We start from the raw sequence: 10,138 nt of genomic DNA, 5'->3' as shown, positions 1-10,138 counted from the left end.
GTGCCGATTTTATTCATTATGGGCTTTGACTTGACCACCTATCCTGATCACCAGTGGACTTTGTTTCTGGCCATTAATGAATAACGACTGATTAGGTATTCTGGGCAGTGGGAGGCACAGCCATAGCTACACATCCAGGTACACTAAGCAAGTGAGATTAGAAAGCCCATTTATTTTCTTTCTTTCATAATGAACTGTTATATACTGTAGTTTTTCTATTAGTTTACTTGTATTTACATATTGAAAAAGTTTAGCTTTTGGAGATTAAGTGAAGGCAAGGGCTTTAGCAACTTGATTCTTAATGTCTAAGAGAATTCCTTTTCGGAATCTAAAATTACCTTTTCTTTAATGTTTAATTGGTGTAGACAAACACAATGGTTGTCGCTCAGTTAAGCTGCTGTATTTGTGCAGCTAATGTGTGAGTTTGTTTATGGTTAAGAAACTGCTGACTGTGTAGGTAGAGCCCTCTCAGACATAAGGCCCTACCACCTGTCAAAAATCAAACTGAAATTAGTTTCGTTTGTCTACATGTTCTGACAGCATCATTTTCTTCAGGTGAAGGTAATTGGATGGAAAACTGCTGTTCTAGAAACAGATGAAGAACAAACAGGAAACTTTCAGAAGCTGCTGTTCTCTCTCTGCACAATAATAGTCACATCCCCTTGATCTAGACAGCAACAGTGCATGTTTATATCACACATTGCTCACATTGCTTTCCATCAGCACAGACTTGCTATAACTGCTCAGACTGTGATACAACACGGATCAACTCTAAACGTGCTTCTATTACATTCAGATTCCGGGCAGAGGAAGGCAGAGCTCCTTGTTCTGAGAAAGCTAAAATAACTTGGCATGAGGATAAGGATTAAGGAATAATTCAGATGTGAAGTCAGGTTAGCATATGCAGAAAACCTTTAATATTCAGTCACAGTGTTTTTAAAATATGTTCCCTTCTTACAGTTAACATTCCTCAATGTTTGCAGAAATAAAACGTTCTTCTACAGTGCAGTCTGCTGCAGTTTCATACATATCTACAGAGACATCCTTGTTGTGCAAACTGGTCTGTTCACTGAGGCAGTGTTTTCCTTGAGGTTTGCCTGGGGTTCATTCCAGAAACATCAGCAGATCACCCTCCCATGGAACCTGTTAGACTTCCTCTCCTGTGTTCTAAAGATGGCAAAGCACGGGAAAGGAGATATGTTTAAACACCAGGATCCAAACTCTAAAATTAGTTTACAACTGTACAAACAGCAGATGAGAGCTGGAGCAAACTTCTTTTCTGATAAGGTGTAGAAAGAAAATATATTTTCATTCAAATATGCCCAAATTGGTATTTTCTCTCCTCACTAACAATTCCAAATTCACTTCTAGTCATGCAGAATTTCCAGACATCGTGGGTAACTGTGTGAGTACCATCTCAACCTCATGACAAGCACTCATGTTCACTTGCTTACAATTACTAGCTACTGTATTACTTGCTTAAAATGAAAATAGTGTCCTAATTAACAGTGAAAGATACTTCTCTACATTCATTGACATAATAAACACTTTATGGGTGTTTGTATTGTATAGTACCCTGATATATATATTTTCCTGTATTTTTATATTATACAGGAAAGTTCTGCTGTTTTTTTCAAAAAGCACTGCGATAATGCATTTTGTTTCAAAGGACCCTAGAAGTGTTTGTGTCTAAGCTAAAGAAGCAGTGCTGGTCTTTTGTACACAGTGTTAGATTGGAACAAGTGGATGAGACAAATGGCCTTCTCTCACTCACAATCTATCTTATTGGCCTTTGAATATTTTGAATATTTTTATCAAATCCCCCCGTAATCATCTCAAGACTAGAAAGGTTCAATTCCATCAGTTTGTCAGTGTTCAGTCTAGGACATTTCCTCAGGCCCCAGAATGTATCTTCTTATTTTTCTCTGGACACAAAAAGTGTAGACAATATTCTAAATGAGGCCTTACCAGTGCAGTATATAATTTTAACATAACATCCTTTGATTTAATTCTTTAACTATTAATAACTTTGTGAATTTGTATATAATTATAAATTATTGGTTTCTTCTGATGCTCGGTATACTTCTCTGTTGCTTTCTGTTTTAAAACTGTAACACTGCCTAACGTTTTTATTTTATTAAATTTAAAATTATAAAAGACTAAATTCACTAAAGCGTTTGACCTTAAAATGAAATAAAAACGATGGAGCAGTTCGTTTATAGACGTCTCAAGTTCGGGAGGCAGTGGGGTGGTTTCTTCTGCCAGGGATCATGTTTCCTGCCGGTCCGGCTCCGTGTTCGTACACAGCAGCTGCACGACAGCACTGATATGTTTACTGCATGTTTGGCGTTGACTTCGGCTGCTTATTTCTGATGTGCTCTGTTGGGAAAACGATACTTTCTGTTTCCCGTCTCCACCTTTGCTGTTCATTCTGCCCTAAATGTTAAGAATCAGATTCAGTGAATGGCTAAGATTTCGTTTATAAACAAAGCATTTGTTTAGCCTAACAATAACAAGATTCTTATTTCAATGACTCATAGTTGTCATAAACACTATCACAAAAGTCACTACAGAAAAATAACCTATATTTTTTTAGTTTTATCATGGAAAAACTCCAAAGTCTTTGGTAATTTCCAGAAGTGTATGAAGCTTTAAAAATATATTTTTTAAATAATTTAAAAATAAAACAATGAACTCATCAAATGTCATACAAACATTTCATGATGAAATCCTCAGAAAGAAAATACTTTGCGTAATAATGTGGTAAACTAAGCATATAATATTATGGTGAATAACCATAGATTGCATAAAGTATTAATTTAAAAATATAAATTGGAGTAGTGTTGATTCAGCAAAATAAGAAACCTGTCTGTAAAAATAAAATTATATACTGTATTAGTATTCCAATCTCTGGCACAGAGAAATATATCCTGCAGATCATAACAACACAGAGCAGGTGTTTCCCTCAAGATTGACGGGGCACATTTAATTCTGGAAGGCTTCTCTGAACTTTACTCTAGATGTTGTCTATGCCAATTTTATAATATTCTAGACACCTCTCTTTATTTTCAATAAATCGAGCCGCATTAATGCATCTTGTTTCATTTGGCTATGTACAGTACCTTGATCAAAATAATTATTTTCCTATGCAACAGTAACTTTAATTGTTCAATTAAAAACTCCTGCTAATAGCACATTACAAGTTTTGTTTAATTTACTAGTATAGACAAAGCTTTATCATCATAATACAATGTCAAAAAGTTGATCTCACACACACACACACTGATATTGAGAGCTACACCAAAGTAATTTTTGAAACATGTATTTCTACTGGTAACAGTTGGATTCTGTAGTGTTTTTCAATTGGACCAGTATGCAACAGAGAATAGTTCAAGTAGGGAGCTGCGTCAGCATGCGTAGGCTGCAGAGGAACGGGTAACAGGTTTATCCCATGCTGGAAAAAAAGCAAAGGAAACAACATTTCGGCTGTGGAGCCTCGTTCAGGTGTGCAACAGAGATTAGTTCTGTGATAGTCCACTGCCTGCATACCCATTGTTACAATGTGTGTCTGTGAGTGCCCTGCCCTGCAGTGGGATGGCTTGCCAGGATATTCTATGCTTCCCCTGAGACCCTGAATATTAGGATGGATATTTAGAAGTGTTAAATCTTTTTTTGTAGAAGGTGCATTTGTATTTTATTGAACAGACATGACATTTATTCTGATGAGCAAGACTGGTGATCAACAGGACTGGGCAACAGAGATCTGCTGTGACGTCAGACGCTTGTCCTGAGTGTAAAGAAACAATGCAAGCAGTACTCATGCTGTGTCTGAAAAGCACTGCTTTGAAAGGGCTGTGGCCTGCAGATGTTGTTCAATGGGATTTGATCCCATTAGGCCTACCTACCGCATCTCATCCCAACTCAAATCAAAAATGTTCCATTGGCCCCAAATCTGGTGAGGAGGGTGTTCATGGCATAGTAGAATAAGACATTTCACAGCCTCATTTTACAAGAAAGGTGTTGTTACACAAAGCACAAGAGGGCCTCCATTGGCCTGCTAGAAAGTCAGGAAGAGTCTGCAAGAACATTAAGTGAGGTCTCATGACTTCATTAATAAAGCACCTTCCAGTTATGTTGCCATCAACCACTACAGGTGGAGTTCTACAGACCTTCAGACTTGGACCTCAGTTCTTGGTGAGGTGCTCTGTTTCATGGTGTCCCAGATTATGGCCTTTTATGGACAGAGTTTAGCTACAGCGCCTTGATAGGACAGAAATGGTGGCTGTGAATTTCCAATGTAAATGACCTCATCATCCATCTGTACCAAGTCAACTCTCACTGATGGAGTTATTCAATGCTTCTGCAAACTTACTAAAGTGTATCATTTTCAGTCATAAGTGATCAGTTAATCTATATGATACCAAAGACATTTAATCACCATCCAAAACTGCTGTACTTTATTTTTTATGCTCGGCATATTTTGTCTGGCAAATAGGTGTGCTATGTTTATTGAAATAGAACTTTTGCTTAACCTCTCAATATAAATTTTGAAGTGCATATTAGAGGAAACTAATTTTTTATTCTGGTTACAGACTTTATAGAGTTTTCATTATTATTTAAATTGATGTAAAATCTAAAAATGCTTCTTAACTTCCTTCAAATTTATAATGACAATGGACAATGAACAATTATAGACTTTTTATCTCCATATTTTTGCACTGACTCTTCTCCCTGTTAACCTACAGAAATGTCATCAGGCCAATGAACTGATTTCAGCTCCAAGAGGTGCCTTTCATATTGACATAACCTAGGATAGGACAACAATCAAGGACGAATATCCATCTGTTTGCTAAACTGGAACAAGGCTGTAAATTCGGGTGTGTGTCTTTTTCATTAACCCCTTCCGGGTATGATAAAGATAAGAATCTGAATTTTTTTTATTACAGTTGTGTTCTTAATTTATGCAAAACAACCTTCAACCACGACTGAGCCTAAGATCTCATAAACAGTAGGAACAGCCGGTTTGTGGTCTATAAAAACACTAATCTTTTTACAACTGGATGTCGGCTTTTTCTTCAGCTTTCACGTGTCAGTTAAACACTAATGCTTTTAAATACGAAAGAAGGCGAGCGGCTTCTCTCTTCCCCTCAGCCAGCGAGTTTCCTGGTGGCGCTAATCTTCGACCTCAGAGCCCAGTTTTAACTGCAGTATACCCGCCGATACCCGCATTTTCACAAGTACAATATTGTTCTGTTACCACAATAACGGTTTTTAAAGAGTTATTGTAGATAATGACAACAACTATGCTGTACAGAGAGGATAATACATTAACATTTTGTTAAATTGAGATATGCCAAAAGACACAATGATTTAATTGCATTTTAATGTAGTAATGATTGATGCAGCATAAGCCCCGTTTATCATTACTCCAACACTTAGTACCTAATTCAAATGGATTGGTGTCATGATGGTCAGATGCTCAATTTTCTAATAATTTTTCTTAAAAAATCAAATGAATGTATTTGAAAATATACCATCATTTGATCGAAACCGAGTAGGTGTGCAGCTTAGAGAGATCATGCTACAAACCCTGTTCATCTCGGGTCTTAGACCAGCAAAGACTCATTAGAAAAAATGGTACTGACCAGCCTGACAGTCCAGGGGTTAAATCTGCACCCGCGGCCCCACCTGCCGGCAGCGCGGTGCGACCCCGCCTCTCGCTCCTGGGGGCGGGGCAGCACCTGGCGAGGTAAGCGCTCAGCTCGCGCTGCATAAAGCAGAGAAGCTGCCAGCGCTCGCAGCCAGCCTGGAGCAGGCAACGCAGCTGAGCGCCTTTCTATGTGCGAGTGCATATTTATTTAACAATTATTGCAGTTATTTATGACTTGCAGTACAATTAGAAATGTCTTCTCTCGCTAGGGAAATACATAATTGATATACAGTCATTAACGACCGTTCGATTTCCATCTCATTTTCTGGATCCAAAAGAGAGTCCGAGGTAGGTTCTCATTACTGTTTTTACTTTCAGGACTTTCAACCGGGCTGTGATGATGTTCACTCGAAGGAACTCTTTAAAACAACTGCTATAAACTAGTCTTATTTTATTTGACTAGGACTTGCTTTTATTCAAAGAGACTTGTACTTGTATTTACTGTATACAGCAGTCTGTGTGAGACACGTTGCTCAAGGATGATTGTAACAGTGCTACAATATTGAACTCCGGATTTCAGCACATCTTGTTAATAGTCCTGGCGGCACTCCATGCTCCTGCTGGTTTTAAGCAGTCCTGAGCAATAATGAAACCTTCCAAACGCTTTAATCGTGTTCATCTGGCCGTTGTTTTGTGTTACATTGTTTTTAGTATGCTCCTGTTCTTTAGTTTACGTTTATTCTAAACACTTCAGTATTTGCAATGAATTCCAAAAATGTATTCTATATCGAATTTACACGCAAGACATGCATATTTTCATTTGTACATCCCACTACAGATGAATTTTGCTGTTATATGCAGGGAGAAATCCCCCTGCATATTCCTCTTAGGTATGAACAGTAGAAATCAATTAACAGTGTAAGATTAACACTGTTACCAATTAACAATGGAAACAGTTTGATTTAGGAAATGCCTAAGCCCCAACACACAATTTAACTCTCGTGTTTTTTGTAAGGGAAAATATGCCTTGCTTGGTGCTTATATTATATGGTGTATAATCGTGGAGCTGCAGATGTGTAAACAGGAGACTCTTCTTGTGTTGCTAGATTACCTCTCTCACCGACAGACCCATGCTGTCAAACCGAGCCAGAGGTCCCTCTGCAGTTCATTGTCTCAGGTGTAGAACACAGTGGATTGTGTGCGAATAGTAAACAGACGTTTCCTGAGACGTTTCATCTGTCGTACTGCAGGTACAGTATAGCACCACCTCCGGCTCACTGTGACCTCAGTGAAGAAAGGGCCTCCCGTCCGCTACTGCTGACTAATAAAGGTGACAGGCTGGTGAACGGCACTGCCTGGGAAGACATGGAGTTCAGACAGGGTAACTCTGTCCAGGCGTGGATAAAGCAATCCCTGCGGATCTTCCAGAAAACGCCTCCCTTAAGCTGCGACGCTGAGATGGGGAAGCCTGCTCCTGCAGCTGTGGTAGGCTGGTCCTGGCAGCGAGTCTCGCTGGTCCTCGTCGTCCTGCTGGCTCTGGCTGTGATGGTACTGCTGCTCTTCTGGAACTACCAGTGCATCATCATCCAGCGCGTCTGCCAAGCCCAGGAGGAGCACTCACCCTTCCCCGTCTTCGCGCCACAGTCCGAGCTGCCACAGGACACAGCCGAGCAGGGCTAGAGCAGGGAACGAACAGGAGGAGCGGAGAGAGCTGCAGCTTCGTGTGGGTGTGAAGGCAACTGTGCTCTGAACTAAGAGTACAATTAAACTGGAGTCAAACAGCACCTTCGCCAAATTTGTATCTCCAAGATAGTGCAAGCACATGGAATAGTGCTCTGCTTGTGACGCTCATGAGAAATGTTTCCGTAGGGGGATACCAGAATTATACATTGGCTAAACGGTTTGTTGTAACTGATTCAAAGTTCAGAACTTTACAGACGTTCAGAATATCATTCAACGAGTGTTATTATTCATAGGAAGAGTAATTGCTAGCTGGATGTTGCATTTTGTACTCCCTCATTTTTCAACAGGCAACTTTAAAAACGAACATCTGAAGGATCCCTCTTTGAGAGTGAATCATCATTCAATTCTGTACATATATCACTAGTTGGAATTGCACTGAATTCTGCTGGTACAGTATATGGGTGTAAGTTAGGGTACAACCTGAATGGGACACTAGTCGATTGCAGACCACACACATGTGGGGGAAAACTGAGTTCTGTCACTTGACCTAGACTGCATGTCTTTGGAAGGAATTTACAGCACTCAGAGTAAACTCACGTGCCCATGTGAGGTGCAGGAGAATTCAAGCGCCACAAACGGGGGCCCACAGGCTACAGTTCAGCCCAGTAATCAAGAGCTGTGAGGTGGCAGCAGGACTCACCCCCAGACCTGGACCCCCTAGGTCTGAATATATTCCAAATCTGTTCTTGGTGACACAGAAGAACAGAAGGTGAAGGCACTGAGCATATTTTAATCCTGATCATCATTTCTGGTATGAGTACCAGGATGAACAAAAAGCTTCACATTTTAATTATTATTTTTTGTTTGTAAAAACACTAGATGTTGGGTGGCAAGATGATGTCTTGGTTAGAGCTGCTGCCTCTAGAGTTCCTGGGTGTTAGGGGTGATTCTGGGTGTTGTTTGCATGTTCTCCCCATGTGTGTATGGGTTTTCTGGTGGACTGGTCCAGGTTAAATACTGTCTCTAAACTGTTCTCTGCAAACATGTGTGAGTAGATGTGTTTGTGTACCAGGATGAACTGATCTCCTATCCTGTGCCTCATTGCTGTATCCCATGCATGGATGGATGAAGAACTGCACAGCCCAAGGTTTAGCTTATGCAGTGAATTTTACAATACTAGTTTATCTAATTTAGACTGTGGCAGTCTAAACGTACATACCATAGTCATCCGCTGAGGTTCTTTTGTCTTTGTTACATTAAGCCTTTTAAAACACATATTTTCCAAATGACAAATCTGATTTTTAAGATTGTGTATTTGTATGTTACAAATGGATCATGTGCACAACAATGTTTAATGTAGGTTAATAAAACTTGTATTGTTGAACTTACCTGATCATGTCATTCGTTTCTTGTTTCATTTTAGAAAAAATATTACCGGCAGGTAGTGCTTCTCGTTTTGAGTATTAAATGCAATTCAATAGTTTGAAGAACAAATACACTTTAAAAATGTCATATGTGCTATAGAATAACTAAACTGTTGGAGCATTGTTGTGAGATTTATGCCAACACTACAGCTGACAAAAGCACAATGATGACTAATGGATGGGGGTGTAGCATTAACTCATTGTTTTACCATAAAGAATAACAAACCTAAACCCTGTAAATGTAATAAAAAAGGCCAATAAATATAACCAACCACAGTCTATGATAATGTATTCCCATTTCTTGCATATGTGGTTTTTTTACTGAAAAAAAGAAAAAATATTCTATTTAGTGGCACAGACAATGTTGACTGACCCTCAACAAGCCAGAGTTGTCTGTTCAACAGGTTTTAGGCTTATTACTCAACACAGAAGGCCAGGTCAATGGGAGGACCACCTGGCTTGTTTGTTCAGTAATTAATCAAAGCTAGCCAAGCCTCTTCCTTGTATCTGGCTTAGAACTTTTTCTAAAGTGTTGTATATTATGGTTTAAAACTTATAAAAAGAAAAAAAAAACATCAGCATTTATACAGACATCTTTAACCGTTTTTAGATATGCTGCATTTTGGCAGTGGATAATTGAATTTGTAAATCACCAACATTTCTGAAACTATCTTTCTGTTGGTCCTATGCTCTGGGCGTTTCCATTTGTGATTGTTTAGAAAGTCACAGACCTTGGTTTAGATCTCACTTCATTTGTAACACCATACATACACAAAACATGCTTTATGCAGCACTACCAGCCATGCAGGAAAGAGGGATTTGTGCAAGGCTGTGATTATATTCATGTGCTTTTGTTATTAGTCACGTATATACAGTTGTGATATCCCACTTGACAACTGCACAGAAAGAACATGGTAACTTATTGAAAAATATGCAGAGCCTTGCAGAAGTATCCACATCCTTCCAATGTCTTCACCTACAAATGATATAGAAACTTAAGCCTAGGTTTTTAATCAAAATTTGAACTTTCAAACTGAACACTGCCATGGATGAAATGCCAGCAAAAACTGCACAGGAAAAAACAAAACTAAAATGTGTTAATTGTAAGTATTCCTTTCCTAAGTATACCTTTGATGGCAGCTATTGATAGTCTTTTTAAATAAGTCTCTGCCACCTTTGTAAACAGGGCCAGTGGAATTTTCACCTGTTCTTATTTGCAGATCTTCTCAAACTCTGTCTGTTTGGTTAGGTTTGCATTTACAACCATTTTCAAGTCCTGCCCCAGTCTTGCCTGTTGGATTCAAGGCAGGGCTTTGACTGGGCCATTCAAGTACATCCATTTGCTTTGGGTCAGTGTCCTACTGGGAGGTCAATTTTCATC

At 39.1% G+C, this 10,138-nt stretch overlaps 1 long non-coding RNA gene across 2 annotated transcripts; it reads left to right on the top strand.

Annotated features, from left to right (window-relative positions):
- Positions 1-5,642: 5,642 nt before the first annotated feature.
- Positions 5,643-8,721, top strand: LOC148643755 (uncharacterized). Of its 2 annotated transcripts, none has more exons than XR_015928895.1 (2): positions 5,643-5,998; positions 6,777-8,721. It is a non-coding gene; the product is annotated as an uncharacterized LOC148643755 (long non-coding RNA). The 2 variants fall into 2 exon arrangements; XR_015928894.1 differs by having other exon boundaries at positions 6,757-8,721.
- Positions 8,722-10,138: the final 1,417 nt, after the last annotated feature.

The sequence above is a fragment of the Lepisosteus platostomus genome, chromosome 21, assembly GCF_059453375.1.
Source record: "Lepisosteus platostomus isolate fLepPlt1 chromosome 21, fLepPlt1.hap1, whole genome shotgun sequence".
NCBI classification, from domain to species: Eukaryota; Metazoa; Chordata; class Actinopteri; order Semionotiformes; family Lepisosteidae; genus Lepisosteus; species Lepisosteus platostomus.
The sequence above is the reverse complement of the archived record's forward strand: the minus strand, read 5'-3'. Positions and strand labels throughout refer to the sequence as shown.